Below are 18135 nucleotides of genomic sequence, written 5' to 3'. Positions count from 1 at the left end.
CCATTTGTCTAAGTGATAATCATCTACAATATTTTTTACTGAGCATGACAATCAAACCAAAGTTGAAGCTCTTTAGGGGACAACTGTAACATTTGACACCTACCACTTTTCTTGAAGGCAGGCAGATTTAAGACTGTATGTTGTGTTAACAGTTCAGCAGCTCAATATTTGTCATTTAGAAAAACAAATACAGTGCAGTCCCAGGCACAGCATTACTATGCATTTCATCAATTTACTTTAAAGCCTCCTCTAAAAATGCTTCGACTAAAGACAGTTACTCACAGCCATCCATCCATAAAGGCTCTACTGGGAAGACCCTAAGCTTCTTTCTAAAGGCAAATAATTCACTCAGCTTTTCAATTTGGGTTTTATCTGTGTTTCATACTTCCATTATTTCAGCCCCACTGATCCTACTCCATTGTAATTCTGTCTCAGTGTTTTTACAGTAGTTCCTCACTTTTGTCAAACTGGTATTCAAAATATTTGACTACTCTATTATGGTTCTACATTTAATCATGGAACCACTTTGGTTGGTAAAGATCTTTAAGACCAAGTTCAACCATTAACCCAGCACACTGCCAAGTCCACCACTAAACCATTTCCCTAAGCACCACATCTACAGGTCTTTTAGATACCTCAAAGGAGAGTGATTTGACCACCTCCCTGGGCAGCACATTCCAGTGTCTGACAACCCCTTCAGTAAAGACGTTTTTCCTGATGTCCAATCAAACCTACCCTGGCACAATTTGAGGCCATTTCCTCTTCTTCTGTTACTTGGGAGAAGAGACCAGCAAGAATACCTCATCTTTTCATCATTTAGAAAGATTTCACTCTTTAGAAAGATTCTTCTAAAGGTCATCAACTGCATGGACATATAAGACAATCTCCATAGTAAAAGGTTTTTACCCTTTTAGCTGCTCTTTATATTTCCTTTTAAGCTTATTATATGCAGTTTCTCTTTCAAAGCAGTTCTGATAAATTTTCTTTTTTCCCTTCCTTCTTTATAAGATAGAATAGACAGCATTAAACAGTAGAGGTGCTTCTCCATTCACAGAGCAAGTGGGCCAATAACTGGGCATATCACTTAGCTTTAACTTCACAGAACTAATGTGTATCTGGTCCCCACTGAACTAAGAGCTCCCAGTCTCACAGTTTCCTGCTGGCACAGCATCTTTAAAATTCAGTATGTTGGGGGTGAGCAGGGTTATCCAAGAATCAGCAGCACAGTGTAAGGGTAGAGGTCTTCCTACACGTTTATGGGACTAAAGTTCCCAAAGAGCCTATGGTACATTCTGACAGTTAAATCTGGTTGTCCTGGTCAGATCATGATGGGTGCTCTCAGCTAGATGCATGTTGACATTCCAAATATTCCAATATTTGGAATATATCCATTCACCCAATATATCCATAGTCCAATGAAATATTTCCAAATTCATTATCTTCACTTTTTGTCCCCAACACAGGAGATGACTTGCATACCAATGTACTTCAGACCATGGATTCCACTTCATACAAGTGAATTGTTACAATTATAGACTGCACATGAAAATCCCACGTGTGCACTTGATACTGGCCTTTTTTCTTAATTTCATGCCTGTTACTTAATTGGCATTTGTTCAGACTGTTCACCATCTTGATTTTTACCTTTTTACCACAGAAGGTGATACTCTAGTGATGGACTGCTCTATGACAGACTTCTGAATGTCTGCAATTTGTCTATCCTTGCCTTGAGAGGCCACACTCCTCAGACTAAACACATGCTGCAACCTCATTTGATTACAGGAAAAGCATGTATATGTATAGCACCATGCTACACCTGCACCCTCCATTTTGCAAGCTTGCAATAGGCACAATTTCTAATTTTACGTGTTGGGGGGAGAAGGGTTGACAAAGCCCTGATTTTATTCCCCCCAAAAAACAGGACTTAAGCAATCCAGTTAATTTTTTGTCCCGATTTGGCATTTCTTAAAAGGTAGGTATTTAAAGCTTATGTTTCAGATGAAGCTTTTTAGAAAAACAGCAGCTTATCAGCACCTTCCTACTGCCTTAGAAGATATAAACATACTATAATTCAACAGTATATCAAAGAAGCAGTCTTAAGTACCACTGCAAGCCTCCCTTTAAGGAAGCATTACCACTGTAAGCAAAATATCACTTTTATACTATCCGCAAGCCCCAGCATGTAGGGAACTGATAGGCATTTACAAGAGATTTATACAATAATAGAAAGGCTGAACATTTTCCCCAGCTAACACAGGTCAGCCAAAAGAGACAGAAGGAAAAATTATTCTGCAATTTATCCCTACGGATTCATTATAAGCTTTCAGATGGGGAGGACAACAATCTGCTAAAGTCTACATATGTAACACTGGCTGAAGCCTAGCAAGGTGTTACCAATGGATCTAATACAGTGTTTGACTCACACAGCATCTGACTACAGTTGCTTCTCATCTTAATATACCCAAAAAACCTCATGCCACACTGAAACAGCACATCTCAATACTACCACTGACAAATCTGAACTGTTTCACTAAACAAAAAAAAATTAGACTCCAAATCTCAAAAAAGATCAGACTACAAATTTCATTTGCCCTGTAGGTAAAATCCTACAGATCACAAAAATAATTATAGTTTATTCCTGCAACACCTGAACTGCGTGGCTGCTCCTAAACACCGAGGCATCACTGCACCACACAGAAGGTGCAAAAAGTACAAATTGCAGAGAGTAACTATTACTCAGCATGTACTATAAAGAAACAAGAGCATACAAGACTTACCAAGTTGTGCTACAACATTAAGTCTCAATTGTTACATGACTCAAGTCAGGCTTAAGTTTATAAGTCTTTTGTAACAAGAGGCTGCTTCTTCCCAGTTCACCATCTGTGAAGAACAATTACTTCCCAGTGTGTCTGACAGCCTAACAACCACAGCAATGTACTGAGTACCATTAAGTTTCATAACAAGCCAAAATTAGATGCTCAGCTATATTTCTGCTCTCAATTTCCCTAGCATCTTGTTGTTTTCTAAAATAAACCAGAAAAAAATAATCTACTAGATGCTGTTAGATAAACTTCTCACTTCTACCTCAAATTTCTGAATACCTTCCTAAAGCCAGGAAGTGTTACGTGCCAAGGATCTCTCCCCAACACCTTCCACCTGAAAGAAAAATAACACTTAGCTTCATCAAAGTATCAAAATTAATTTTATATGCCAATAAAGGAGATCACTACACACATAAGTGCTGCTGTGTTAAGGGCTGCAAGGTAGCCTTGTTTCCAAGCAATAGAAAACACAAAAATGCTGACAAAAGAAAATAGATTTAAGAGACACTAGACCTTGAAAATAAAGCAAGACTTAGGCCAATGCCCAAAATAAGGTTGCAAAGAATGCCTCAGCCCCTTTAAAACTGCCTTTAACACACCCAGTGGGGAGAAGCAATACCAGAATACAGTCATCCTCATCATACCAGTGTTTCAGCTCTGTTACTCTCTTCCAACAATAAGATGACAAGAAATAAAAAGCTCAATTTCAGAGACACCTGAGGAGAACAGGAGTATCTTCCTAATTTTTTTCAGTTCATATTTGGCTTATGAGACAAAACTGTGCTCAAAACTCGATATCAAGAAGCTATGGCTGAAGACAAACCTGTGCAATTCTGAAATATGAGTGTAAGAGTAACCCTTAATGCCAGCACATTCTCAGAATTATTTTTAAGTGACTAAACGTCTGGGACCCTCTGGCTCAACCACATATACTTCACAAGTACCAGTTGTGAAACCCTGCACAAAGGTGCACAAGATGCTCTCTCCATGTTAAAAAGCAAATATCACTGTTGTAACACTACCACTTGATGTCTTAAGACAGACCATCCGCACCTTCCTGGCAAACAAAAGATTACTTTGAAGTTCTGAATAGCATTGAGATTCTAAAAGACAGAATTCAGTCTAGCAAGTTTCTCTGGCTTCTTGAGCCTTTGTTTAACATAGAAAATGTTTAACTGCATAATATATTACAATACCTGAAAAGGTAAGTCATACAGCTTCTGTAAATTAAAAAGGAAAAAAAAAAAAGAAAAAAGAAAAAAAAAGGAATTGTGAAACCAATCAGCTGGACCCCATCTACCATAGGTCAAAATAAGATAACACATTTTCCAAAAGCCTCTGTAGCAAATACACAAGCCCTGTGTTTTTCCTGGGAAAACCAAAACAAAACAAGTAAAACCCACAAACCCCAGAGCAAACCACAAAACCAAAACAAAACTCTACCAAAGGTATACAGGACTAGAAGAAGAAAATTCAAGGTAATTAAAAAGGGCAAAACCACATTTGAGACACAGCAGTCAGAATAGTCCTTCTATTTATGAAAGGATTTGAAACACTGATACTATTTTATGCAAGTAACATCTCATTCACAATGAGATATCAGAAGTAGTCTTATGGTTTCCGCTGATTTCTACTTCATATGTAAAAAAATCAATCTTAATTGATTCTAAGCACTTTAAAGTCTCTTAAGCATATCACTTCTAGGGACAAGAAATTCTGGATACCTGATAAGATTACTTCATCCTCAGTTACTGTACAAATCAGAAAATTAAAAACTATTTATGTGTGTGAAGGATGTAACTTAGTGAGAAGCTAAAGTCATTACATTCCCTTTGTTATACTGGGATAAGGATTTCTTAAGTAAAATTAAAAATGAACTTTCATGCACAAGGTGTTTAGTAACATATATTCTCTGCACAGAAAAAAATAATCAAATGTTGCAACAGTAAGAAGAATGAATTCTAAGCATTTTAAACCTTTCTAGCTATACTAATTGTGTCAGTGGGAAGATTAAAGCACAGCCATCACTTAATGACTAAAAAATCTACCAACCATTGTAACAAGTTCTGGAGCTCAGAGTGGTGCTCACCCAGACAAGCTGCCTCATTAAGTCGGATACCTGAGGGGTGTCATCTTTTAATCAACACATTTACACCACTTCCACTGCAAAAGGAGCAAGTCCAGAAAACGTAAGAGATGGAGAGAAATAAAAAAAGATGTTTTTATGCCAAGCAGCATATATCAGTACTGCCACAATGGCTGGCCTGCCAGCTGCCCCTGCTCTGCTGCATCCATCAGCCTCCACACCAGGTAGCCCATGGAAATGGGAAAGCCAGGTTCAACTTGACAAGACATCCACCACACACCAATGTTGATTTTGGCTCTTCTGTGGATACAAAAGGTAAGTTTTCAGGGAATCTTGTAAGATGTGCTTTTTTCTTTGAAAGTTCAGCAATTAAGTGGAAAAGAGAGAACAAATTCACTGACTGATGCTAATTTACCTGTATCTACAAACAACTAAAAGAGGAAGTAGATTAATTTATTTCTGCTTTTACATCTTAACAAGAAGCAGTCTCAGAAAACCAGAAGAGACACGTTTACAAGGAAAGAGCTGCCCTGGAACAGCTGGGATACTTAACAAGCTTGATTACATATACAGGGTACCCAAAGAGCTTAGCATTTGGCAAGTCAATTCCAGACTACTTCCACCTGCCTAGCTGACAGGAGAAAAATGGCCCAGTTCCAACAGCTGGATTGGATTTAACTAATACCTCCCCTCTTGCATGTGAGCATGCCCTACATATAGTTCAGATGCTTTACAATGTAGGTGTGGGTAAAATAGTGAAAGGAGGGAAGTAAACAGTGTTCTTCCCTAGAAATTGCTTTACTAACCTTTTTTCCTTGTTTCTTCTCTAACACCTTTTAACAAAAATGAAATGCTGCAATGCACACAGAAATGCAGAGGCCTTGGGGGCTGGGCTGGTTTTAGGCAGGAAAAAAAATTAAGTCCTTGTTTGTATACAGTGATTGAGATGGTCAAGATTGTCAGCTGACCATCTGTGATTAACATTAAAAGCTAAGTACTCCTTATTTGCATAAGAATATAATTTGTTAGAATGTGTAAAGTTAAGGCTTAGCCTGATGATACTGTTTTACTTGTTCTGGTACAGCTGGCTTCAACCAAAACCAGACAAAAGGACACTGACAGAAGGTGATTCTGCTATTATACCTCTTCACACTTCTCAAGTGCACACAGCTTAATCTCAGGATCACAAGAAAATCACAACATATGAAGGGAAAATTACTACACAGTATCATGACAGTCTGAACACAACTTTCAAATGAAAGAACTAAAACCCATGACACTGTGCACACAGATTCCTGTGTTTCTTTTGGACATGGAAAAAGGTTTGATATCCATGTCAAGGTAAATCACATTCAGTCAGAATTAACCTTTCCTTCTAGGCTTATTCCTTTAGTTACAAGCATCATGGATTATTATCCAGCCCCTCTCACCCTCACAGTCTGTTTCTAGGCAGACTCTTCTTCCCCACACCCAATTTTGAGATTTACCTAATTACCAAGTACTCCCATAAAGTTCCAAACTTTCCTTTTAAGAAAACAATGATGTTTTTTCAGTCATATGGACTACAAAGTTAGAACAACTTCACTCTTGGTTTCGTTACCATAGTTCCATATTAAATTATGCTAACCCAGTTAGAAATGCAGGCAGGGGGCATGGATTCCACACTACAAGCAACAGATCACAGAATGGTTTTGCTTGGAAAGGACCTTAAAGATCCTCTAGTATATATAAGGATCTAAAGATCCTTATAGCTTTCCTATTGGCTCCTTCAGGTACTGGAAGGTCACTATAAGGTCTCCCTGAAGCCTTCTCTTCTCCAAGCTGAACAACCCCAACTCTCTCAGCCTGTCTTCATGGGAGAGGTGCTCCAGCCCTCTCATCATCTTAGTGGTTGTTCTCTGGACTCACGTTCTTCTTGTGTTGGTGCTCCAAAGCTGGACGTGGTACTCCAGGTGAGGTCTCACAAGAGCAGAGCAGAGGGGGAGAATCATCTCCTCAACCTGATGAAACCACTTTTCTTCTGATGCAGCCCAGCATACAGTTGGCTTTCTGGGATGCAAGCACACATTGCTGGCATATGTTGAGCTTCTCATCAACCAACATCCCCAAGTCCTTCTCCCCAGGACTGTTCTCAATCAATTCTCTACCCTGCCTGCTTGGGATTACCCCGAGACAGGTGCAAGACCTTGCATTTGTACTTACTGAACTTCATGAGGTTGGCACGAGCCCACCTTTTAAGCCTGTCAAGGTCCATCTGGATGGCCTCTCTTCCCTCCAGTGTGTCAACCACACCTCACAGCTTGGTGTTGTCAGAAAACCTTCTCAGAGAGTACTCAATTCCACTGTCCATATCCCCAGTGAAGATGTTAAATACCACCAGTCCCATTCCCAGTCCCTGAGAAACTCCACTCATCACTGGTCTCCATTTGGTGGTCACCAAGCTGCTGATCACTCCTCTCTGAGTGCAACCATCCAGCCAACTCCCTATCCACAGATGGTCCATAGTGTGACACCGTCCCAGTGTTTAGAGACCAGGATCTCATGTGGGAGGGTGTCAAATGCTTTGCAAAGCTCTAGGTAGGTGATCTCAGTTGGTCTCCCCTCGTCCACTGATACTGTGACCCCATCATAAAAAGCCACCAAATTAGTCAGGCACAATTTGCCCCCGCTGAAGCCACGACAATTGCCACCAACCACCTCCATATTTTCCATGTGCCTTAGCAAAGCCTTCAGGAGTATCTGCTCCATGATCCTGCCAGACACAGAAGTAAGACTGACTGGCCTGTAGTTGCCCAGGTTTTCCTTTTTGCCCTTTTGCAAATGGGGGTTATGTTTCCCCTTTTCCAGTCAGTAGGAACTTCACTAGACTGCCACGACTTTTCAAATATGATGGAAAGAGGCTTTGAAACTTCATCCACCAGTTCCCTCAGGAGCTCTGCATATATCTCATTAGGTCCCATGGACCTGTGCACTTTCAGGTTCCTTAGGTGGTCTCTACTATGCTCTTCTCCTGCAGTTGGTGGGTCTTCCTCCTGGCAGTCCCTGCTTTGCCTTCTGCAACTTGGGTGGTGTGGCCAGAGCCCTTGCCAGTTAAGACTGCAGCAAAAAATGTAATTGATTATGTCAGCCTTCTCCATATCCCACATGATCAGGTCTTCTGTTTCCTTCTGGAGAGGGCCCACATTGTCCCTAGTCTTCTTTTATCACTGACACACCTGAAGAAGCTTTTTTTACCTTTGATGTCCCTGTCCAGATTTAAGTCTCCCTGGGCTTTAGCTTTCCTAACCTGATCCCTCACTGCTTGGACAACTTCTTTGTACTCTTCCCAGGCTACCAGATCCACACCAAATCAGACAGATACACTTTCAGTGTGCCTGTACTCTGACCTGAGACTCCAAGAGAATTTTATTTCAGTTGATCACTGTTTGACCTAACAGGTATTTGCTCCTCTTTAAAGGAAACATTATATTATTTGGCAGAGAGTATTAGAACTTGGTTCAGATTCTCCGTGCACTGCAGAACCTTAATAGTACAAGGTTTCCTTTTGGATTGTAACCTTTAATGCATTACTAGGTGCATCAGAAGAGTGCAGTATTTATGCTACTGTATTTTGGATGCTATAGCCTGTCTAGGATTTATGTTCCTTGGGGTTAATAAAGGCCACTGAAAGAAAACAAGTTCTTCTGCAGTTGGAGCTGACATGCTACTTTATTTTATCCTTAAGCCTCAGTTCGGGGCCCCCAGAATGAATACCAGCTGCTTTTTCTTAGCCAGTCTGTGGCAAGATAATTCAAGTATCTGAACCTGTCTAGTCTCAGCAAACTGGATGCATCAGATATCCTCTGTGACTCTAAGTGATGGATAATGAGTCACTGAAGCCCAACATGCATGCCAATATGGAAACCCACAAGCCTCCAATTACTGTTGCTCATGGTGCTGACTCACCTGAAAGCCCTAAGGAAGCAAAGCTGCCCATCCACATTATCCACTTCTACTGCTCCAGAAGACCTTGGTGGAAAAGCAATTGCTAAGTTTACCTCTTACTAGCTCTTTTGTAAGCATATTCCTCAAGGTCCAAATATCCTCTCTGTATTTGTTTAACCTGCATAATGAGCTACTCTCAGCAAAAATAGTGAGATGTGACCATTCACATTTTAATTTCCATATACCAATTACCAATTTACCAATACAGCCTTCAGGAGACTGAACCTGAAGCAATTTAGTTGGCTGTGTTCAACACAAATCACACCAACCCTAAAGGCCACTAAGCAGTCCAGAATACAATAAACATATTATCTACTCATTTAATACAGAATAAAAGCAGAGCTGAAATTCTCTACTCAACATCAAAACTCAACTAGGAGAAAGAAGACAGAATCTAGCAGATTTCCAGTTACAAATGCTGTGTGAGTCAAGGACTCATACCTAATCAAACACTTTACTGTATTTCCATTCAGATGTAGATCTGTTAATCACACCTTTACAGACATCAAACCAAAAGCAGCAATGCAGCCACAGAGGCTCCACTTGATGTCAAACTGAAGTTTCCAGGTAGTCCCACAGCACCCCAAGCTAACTCATCACTGTGCAAAAGTTGGTCTGCACAGACCAACAGGCAGGCAGCAAGGATCACCAACTAATTCAAAGTATTTCTTTTGTCTTGTGATCCTAACAGGGCAAGGAACCAGTCCACATAGTAGTCCAACAAGTGGTGGCACTGGAGCCACTGCCATCTCCAGTTAGACAACAGCTCACCCTGCAGAACTTAACTGTGGAGTTCTGTCCTTTACACTGCAGCCCAAAAGAAACTACTGAAGGACAGGTCTGAAGGACATCTGTATCAAGTCTTTGCTCTTGTCATGAACTTTTTGGAAACAGAAGGGCATGCTGAGTTTTACAGTGACGTCAGCTTTGTGTTATGCTGTGATACAGTCACCAAGAACAGTGGATAACCAAGATAACCTAATTACAAGTAATTTCTATTCATAATTTTTGAAAAAGTTAGAAGATTAAGCCTTCTTGACACACTCTGAATAAGTAAAAGGATTTGAAATTTGGTACAGTTTTATGTTACAGGAATCTGCTTTTGTCAGTACACAAATTTCTATTCAGGTGTCTGAATGCTTGTTTTCCTGTATTGCACAAATAACGTAACAGTTGCTTTGGACTCTCCTAGAAACAGAATCTTATTCTGCCCTCGAGGGAAAACAAACACCTATATGACTCTCCCAAGACATGACACCATCTCTGTCCTCTCCTAGAATATCTAAGCAAGCATCCCTCCTTTTCCCTTACTGAGGAAGGAAAGTACACCAAAAATACTGCCTTCACTCGTGTATATGACATGAAAGCAGAGAACAGCAGAGCAAAATTAAAATGACTGTTCATGGTAACATGCAAACATCAGACTAAAATTTTGATCTTGTGATCATCATGAAGACCTAATTAAATTCTTTTAAAAATTGTATTTAAATGAAACTGTAGGTAAACACTTTCAGGAATCTAATTACAAAATTGTTTGGTAAGAAAGTCCTCACTGACTCATGAGGCAAATGCCAGAGAAGACCAGACATTCTTAAGCCTGCCAAATATTTATACTAGTTTAAACAAAAACCAAACACAAACAAACAAACAAAAACAAACCAAAAAAACCCCAACCCACCACCTATCAGACTAAATATTAGCCAGATAGCTTCCTGGGCACTCTATGTTTGAACAAAAAAAAACCCTTTTCTAGATATTTAAGAGTCTTCAACTATAGTATCGAAGTACCTCACATAAGCATTCTATGATTTTATGATATATTTTAAAAACCTACATCCCTGTGAAGGGAGAAAAAAAAAGTTCTATTATTCCATCTATAAAATAAGAAACAATAATTGCAATTTGCATACATTCAGAGGGTCCCATGAAAAAACAACAAATCAAGTCCCTACAAAGATAGTCTTTACTCAACCACACTAAGCTTTTTTGGTATAATATTACATGGCTCAAACTAAATCAGTTTTTTTCCTACTTTTGAAAGATCTAATCAAAAGGAAAAAAAAGATTAAACATGTGCTAGCTGCCTAATTAAATCTATGAAGAGATCATTCTGCTCAAGATGCAAGAGAAAACAAAAAACCCAACTGATAACCCAGGAAGAAGATGGAGTTTTATGAATAATAAAATACACTCCAGCAACAACCTACAATCTTTTATGAACCTTCTCAGCAACCCTTGGGATTTAATAATTTCAGTACCAGCCATTCTAGATGCCTCTACCTCAATTTTTAATGTGACACAAGCCCCCATCCTATGCTTCTGTCATTTGAACATCCTGGGCATCATATTTCTCTCCTTGAAAATTTCTCAACATTCAGTTTCTAAAAGCTCCAATGTACATGTCTACATCTCCTTCAATAAAAAGGGTATCTGCTATCCCTAAGAAGCTGCTTAGATCACCAGAAGTGGTTTGGAATTGATGGACAAGAATCAATACAATGCTCTGTTAAACCTCAAAGCTATAGGGCCCACCAAAACACACTATGCTGAATTCAGAGGTACAGTGGGCCACACCTCAACCAGCAGTAGGCATGGGAAGAGGGTCCTGCCAAAATCTGAACTGCTGCTGGCAGCTCCTGATGCTCACAAGTTTCATCAGAACTCCTTCAGTGCCTCTTCTTGTCTGGAAGGTTGCTCTTCACTGCTGTTTGCTCAGTATTATGAACACTACCCATTACCAGCCTACTTTCTTCTCGTGTGGCTGATCAACAGTGGTTAGCAGGATCCTGCTGACTCCTAGCAAGGTTCTCATCATTTCAGGATTTTTGATGTAGAAAGCCTTCTATATCTGGCTGCAAGTCAGAATTTTGGTGCAATGAAGAAGGGAAGCAACAGGGCTCATTAAAATACATCTCCAGCAAGCCTAACAAGTCAAGCTATGAGGAAGCCATTTCCCCAGGCTCATTTTGCAAATCACCTATTCTACCAGTACCTCCAAAGTCAACTTGTTCCTGAATCTGACAAAACCCAAGGTTAAAAACACACAATAAAAGATCTTCAGCTCGTCAGACACGACAGAATACGAGAGAAACAAGTTCTTCAGTAATAGGTGTTTGAATGAGGAAAATATTAATTCTATCTCATGTTCTGCAGCCATTCATACAGTATATATTCCTATTTTGTACTTGCTATATTTATCAAACACACACAAATCAAGTTTAAAACTGACTGTAACATTTGCTTAACCTATGAAAGGTGACAAGTATCAACTGATCCAGAAGAAATTACATAAGATTTCCCCTGCAGATTTAATGGTGTCAATCTGATTGCAAAGGGATAACAACCCGACAGTTAAATACCACTAGACAAGGTATACATCCTCCTCTTCACACTGACCTCTTTGAGCCAGCAGTGGCCTTCTCCAGACTTGAAGGGCCAGCTCAGGAAGCTAAGGGCACAGAAAAATGAAGAAACACAAAGAACTCTGCAACAAGTTCACTCCACAGCAGTTTTAGCCCAGGGCTAACTTTCTGGAAGTAGCTCTCTGACAATCCATATCAAAAAAATTGTGAAATGGAATGCAAAGTCCACAGCTTCTGGTATTACAGAACTATCCAGGAACACCAATTCAAGCAGCAGAGTTTCACAGTGCTGCGTATTTTGGAAAGAGCTGAGAGACCCTTTTCTGGGAAAATATATAGGTTTTACAGTTCTTTTTAATTTTAAATCAATTTACTTAGCAATTTGCCTTTACTACATGATGATGTGCTCCATCAGCTCCAACCAGTTCTTTGCCTTTTCTGGACCAATCTTATAAATTAGATGCCTCATTCTACTTCCAACCCCACAGTAACACAAATCTGATCACTCAGTCATAGCTGGTACATCCTCCTAATCGCTGTCTTTTCAGACAACACAGTTTTAGAGGACAAAACGTCCTGCTAGGTTTTGTGCTGGAACTGCACAAGTATTATGAAACCCTCAAAGAACTTATATAAAAATAATTAAAGACCTCTTTAAACTAGTATGAGAGTTACACTGCTATCAAATTTGACCAAACTGACAGTTTCCAAGTTAAAAATCAATCCTGTAACTGAAGCAGCTTTAGAGATACTAGAGCAACTGCTGTAGTTTTTGAAATACACAAGAAAAACAAATTCTGTAATTACAGGAAAATTAGCTAAAGCTTGGTATATCACAACAAACAGCAGTAATTGGGCCTCAGTTCAACAAAAACAGATCTCAATCAGTTTATGAAGATTATGTTCATCATGAGATGTCATCTCCAAATTGTTTTCTCCACAGGTATTTCTGAAGTAAACAATTACTTCCTAAGGTATCTGTGTTTTTAAACATTTTAAAACACAATGCATTCAACTGATTTTGAACCTCTTAAGGGAAATGTGAGACAGCACACATAAATGTACTTACTCAGTGCTTGCTTTCTGCCAGGAGTCACTAACATTTCACAGTATTGTACTATTTACTCGTAGACTAACTAAAGGTTAGAGAATTCTCTAGCACTAGCAACCAATGAGACTTGCCACATCTACTTCTTACTTCCTACCCATGTAATTCTTTCCAGGGTACAAACATATACCTGTACTCTCCCAAGAGTATACTGGCCTGAAAGGGCAATAAAGCTTCAGGAGTCAGAGCTTAGAGACTGCATGAGAGTATTGGATCATATATTAAAACCAGGTCCCCACAGGAAGCTACTTGACACCTGTGTTTTCACTTTAACTATTGAGATTCATTGAGACAGCTGAGGGTATTAGGACAGCAGGTCCACAGTACCTGGAACCAACCTCAACCAGCTGTTAGAGCCCTGTTCTCTCCCATCTCTTCTTTTGCCACCATCAGTTCCTGTGCCAGGAAAATAAAAGGCAGAAAGCTGATCAATCTGTACAAGTGCACACCTGAGAGACACTGGGTTCTTGTAAAGTAGCTTGGAGTAACAGGCTTTCTGGGATTGCTACAAGCCTTATTTGCTCCATGTAGCATTTCAGGGGAGCGTAGGGTATCAGCAAAAGCACCAGTCAGTGCACAGAACTAAGCTGGTAGCAGCACGGCTGCTCATTCATCAACACTGCACAGCTTTGGTACCTCCACTGCAATTCACCTCTGCTCACAAAAAAAAAAATCTGTGGCAGGATGACAGAAAAATGTGAATAAGTTCATGCATCCTCAAGAACTAGATTAATGCTGGTACCAAAGCAGCAATAGGAAATACACTGAAGCTACCAAGCTGACAATGGAGATCTGGGCTAAGCCCAGTTTCTTCCTCTACCTCATCTGGGGTCAGGATGCTGAAAGTACAGAGTGAAAATGGATACTTCAAAGTCCCAGGACCCAAAGATGATACAGACTAAAAGGTGATTAAAACGCCCTCCAAAATCCTGTAACTGGGGAAAAGACACCAGTGACCAGGACCTCTTAAGTTTAAAATTAAATACAGTACAAGCAGGTGAAAGATGACCAAGTGGGCTTTATGTCCTTTTGATAAACAACCTTCATCAAATTTCAGTACATTAATCTTTCAGCCTAAGCAACAGTAGTTCAAGGACCTGTGTTTTTTTGACAGATGAAGGGTATGATAAGTATACAAAAAGGAATTTTTAATCCCAGTCATTAAAGTGTTTTTACACAAAGTTATTTAGGTTATAATGCTCTAAATCCTCACTAGCTGTTTTGGTTTTTTTAAATGAGTGCACATGGAGCTTTGCTTTTGATCCAGTATGTGTTTTGCTAATTACATGACCACACAGTCTCATTGCATCACACACAAAAATAACAGTAAGTCATGCAGATAGCCTACAAATTACAACATCTCCATTCATCAAGATTTTTTCCTCAGTTTTAGTTAGGGATGCTGATGAATTTGGACAATACAAAATGGGCTGAATTGTTTATCTGTCACCTTAAGCATCAGAACACTGATCCAGCATATGCATGCCTGCTATTGTAATGAAGAGGAACACTTTCAGTCCAAGAAGCTGGAGTAAAAAAGTCTAAGAAGGATGTTACTAGGTAAGAAGTGAAGTTGAAGAACCACAAAGAGAAAAATCAAAGTTCAAATTAGGTTTTCTAGAAGCTGCATTAGCTTAGATAGCAACATAAGCAAACAAACACAGCAGTCACAAGGGGTATTACAAATTAAGTGGCCACAACTGTTAAATCTTGTCCTGTAAAGCCTCAGTTGTATAGGAGTAATCAGAGCCATACATTTAGAAGAAACTCACTGAGACTAAAGACTACATGCCTATGATCAGCACAGGAAACCTTTCTCTTCATATATAGGACAATTTAAAACACCCTTTCATGTCTCTGTAGAATATAAAATTGAGAAGGTTTTGAGGAGAAACTGTTCTGGCAGTTGTTCATCCAGATGAAGCCACTAGTGTCTTGGCTCCTTATCGCTGAGCTCTGTAGGTTCAGGTTAGGTCTGTCTGCTGCTAATCACATGTCAGTACCTATAAAAATAGAAGAGCCTCACTAATAAAAGCAGGAACACAAACTCAGAGTAACACTTTGTTTCTGGCATTTCGTTTTGCTATTATCCCTTCCGGGCATTAAATACTCTTTGGGAAGTATTAATACCCCATAATTACAACTTTACCACCTTTAACAGAGGAAGCCAACATAAAGGTAATAAAATCTGATAATAAAATTCCACCCAAATCTGAAACTAGGAAAAGTAGAGTGAACTGGTGCAGGTCAAGGATTCAGAAGCTTTGACTTCTGCTCAACAGATATATTTCTTTGCTCCTCTTTGTATCATTCAAATGTACAACGAGAAGGTGCATGGGGTACTGAGGACTGCCTTAACAGAACCAAAAAATACTTACTCAGCTTTTGTTTCCCTTAAAGTTGCATTAACGAAAAGCAAAGACAATTATATGGGCTAGCAAACCCAGTAATAAAATATGAGTTAACTACAAATTAAAGAAGTATTTTGGTCTGCCAGAAGAGTCTGTACCCAGAGGGGATCAATAACAACTCATCAGTATTTATTAGGAGCCAAAGGAAGATTACTTAAGAAAATACTCAAGCCTGATGAGTTCAAAGGCAGTGACTGTCTCCAGGCAGAAGGTGACTCAAACATCACTGTTTTAAAATTGAAACTGAGAGCATTCAGCTTTAAATATTTTAGACTTTCCAAAGGATATAATCTAGATATCAGACCATGATTAATTACTTCATCATCCTAGGCATTTATATTCTCATTGGTGGAATCTGACAAAAAGCACAGATGCAGATCAATGCCAAGGACAGCACAGGTACCTCCTGGTTTCCAAAGCTGTGTACAGAAAACTGGAGGCATGAGCTCTATGTAGAACTCCTTATCCCAGCACAGGGACCAAAACAAGTGTATTTAACTGCTGACAGTTGGAAACTACATATAACATTTTATTTAGAAAAGAAACATTCTGTGGAGAACTGATAACTTTCACTAAAAACCAGCAAACTGTCCCATCAGCAGGTCAGTCTGTGCACCAGTGTCTCAAGAGAAGCACAGTGGGTAATGGTAATTCTACAGCACTGCTGTGCTCCATTGTTCTCCACTATAAACTCGACTTATTCTACTTCTACAGACTTAAGTTAGACAAAGTTTACTCAGAAGAGTACTTCTAACATGAACTTTAAAATTAGTGCCATGATCAGAAGACAGTCAACAAGGAGGTGTAGTAGAACCTCCTCAATTTAGAGGAGTACAAAATTTCAGATGTTTCACACAAGTTGTTCTGAGAGACACTATTTATGTTTTGCAGTCTTTTAAATTAATCTAAATTTCATCTCAGCATATCTTCATGGGTGTACAACTTTTAAATACTTGTGCTTCATCTATTTGCAGGCTCAAGGAAAAAAAAAAAAAAAAGATGCTTCTTAGATTTTTAACTTCCTTCAAATGCATAAATGAAAGCTTCAGTCACATTAACACTCTTGGAGCCATTTGCCAAACAGTCTTAGGCTCAGCCTCAAAAGGAATTAGTCAACACACTGGAAGATAACCCCAGAAGATGGGCTTCTCTGTAACAGCAAATACTCTGTTCCAAAATAATTACTCCCTTTCAGGAATACACAAGAGTTAAGCTACTTTAGCTGGTCTGATAGAACTAAGTGCAGTAAAGCTCAGGCAGTCAATTCCCTTCTTCCCCCTCACAGAAGCAGATACTTAATGCCCCCAGTCTCGGGCATGCTATAACATAAGCAAGTATAGATGACAGATCAGTCCATGCTAGGCATGAACATACCTAACCTTTCCCTGTTTAGAGCTCTGATGGATTCAGGCCAGTGACTGAGAAAGCAGCAACAAAGCCAGTAACCAATACGGAGAGATGAGACAAGGACAAAATGAATGAGGAGCAGCAGGACGAGTGTCACTGGATAAGAAGGGGAAAAAGAAACCCCACCACGCCTCCTCCTTACCCTCAAAAACAACTGCTAAACAGAAGGACAGGCAATTTTTAGTTACTTTCTAACGTTTACTAATGTTAGATGGAAGTGTTGAAGTCATCATATTCTTTACATGTAATATTTTCTTTGAGAAGGATTCACTGACATCAAGTTAAACAAAAATTAAGATTTATTTGCATCTTGAATGTCATCTTAAAGACACTCCTGCTGCTAAGCCTGACCTGCATAAAATTGTCTCCACCCAAACAATAGCAGCAGAGGTGTGAATTCTACTAAGATTCAAAGCGTGCTTTCAAAGGGCTAAAACTGCAGCCCTACTCATTACGGAAGCAAATTTAAGTGATAAAATTCAGAGGACAGAAAACACACTTGGGTGAAGTCAAAGTAATCTCACATATATTTAGGTTTTCACTCTAGTGAATCCTAATCTGATTTCAATCCTAGCATGATTTGTGAACAACTCCCTCCCCCTTCCTTTGGTATTACAGAAACTTAAACGCAAGATCTGGGAAGATCTCTGTTTTAAATTGCGACTACAATTGAAGATGTCCCCCGTAATGACACACAGATAAACCTTCGGAATAGCTCCAGGCAATATGCTTCTAATCACCTAGCATCTTTCGAATTTGGGGGAGTAAATTAGTACCCCATTAAGTAAGTACCACACTCCTTCCCGATTTAGATGGAGACGCCCAGCAGACGATTACTTTTGTGCCTACAGTATTTTATTAAAAAAAAAAAAAAAAAAAAAAAAAAAGGAAAAAGGTTGATTTAAAGCAGTGCAAGAAGCAAAATCACCCAGCACAGCAGACTGTAGATTGGCAA

General features: G+C 39.4%; 1 protein-coding gene across 1 annotated transcript in view; it reads right to left on the bottom strand.

Moving 5' to 3' along the window:
- Positions 1-18135, bottom strand: part of KPNA3 (karyopherin subunit alpha 3) — a 53056-nt gene that overhangs the window by 33938 nt on the left and 983 nt on the right. The window lies entirely within an intron of this gene.

This window comes from Heliangelus exortis, chromosome 1 (genome assembly GCF_036169615.1).
Source record: "Heliangelus exortis chromosome 1, bHelExo1.hap1, whole genome shotgun sequence".
In the NCBI taxonomy this organism is placed as follows: Eukaryota; Metazoa; Chordata; class Aves; order Apodiformes; family Trochilidae; genus Heliangelus; species Heliangelus exortis.
This window is presented reverse-complemented; position numbering and strand designations above follow the sequence as displayed.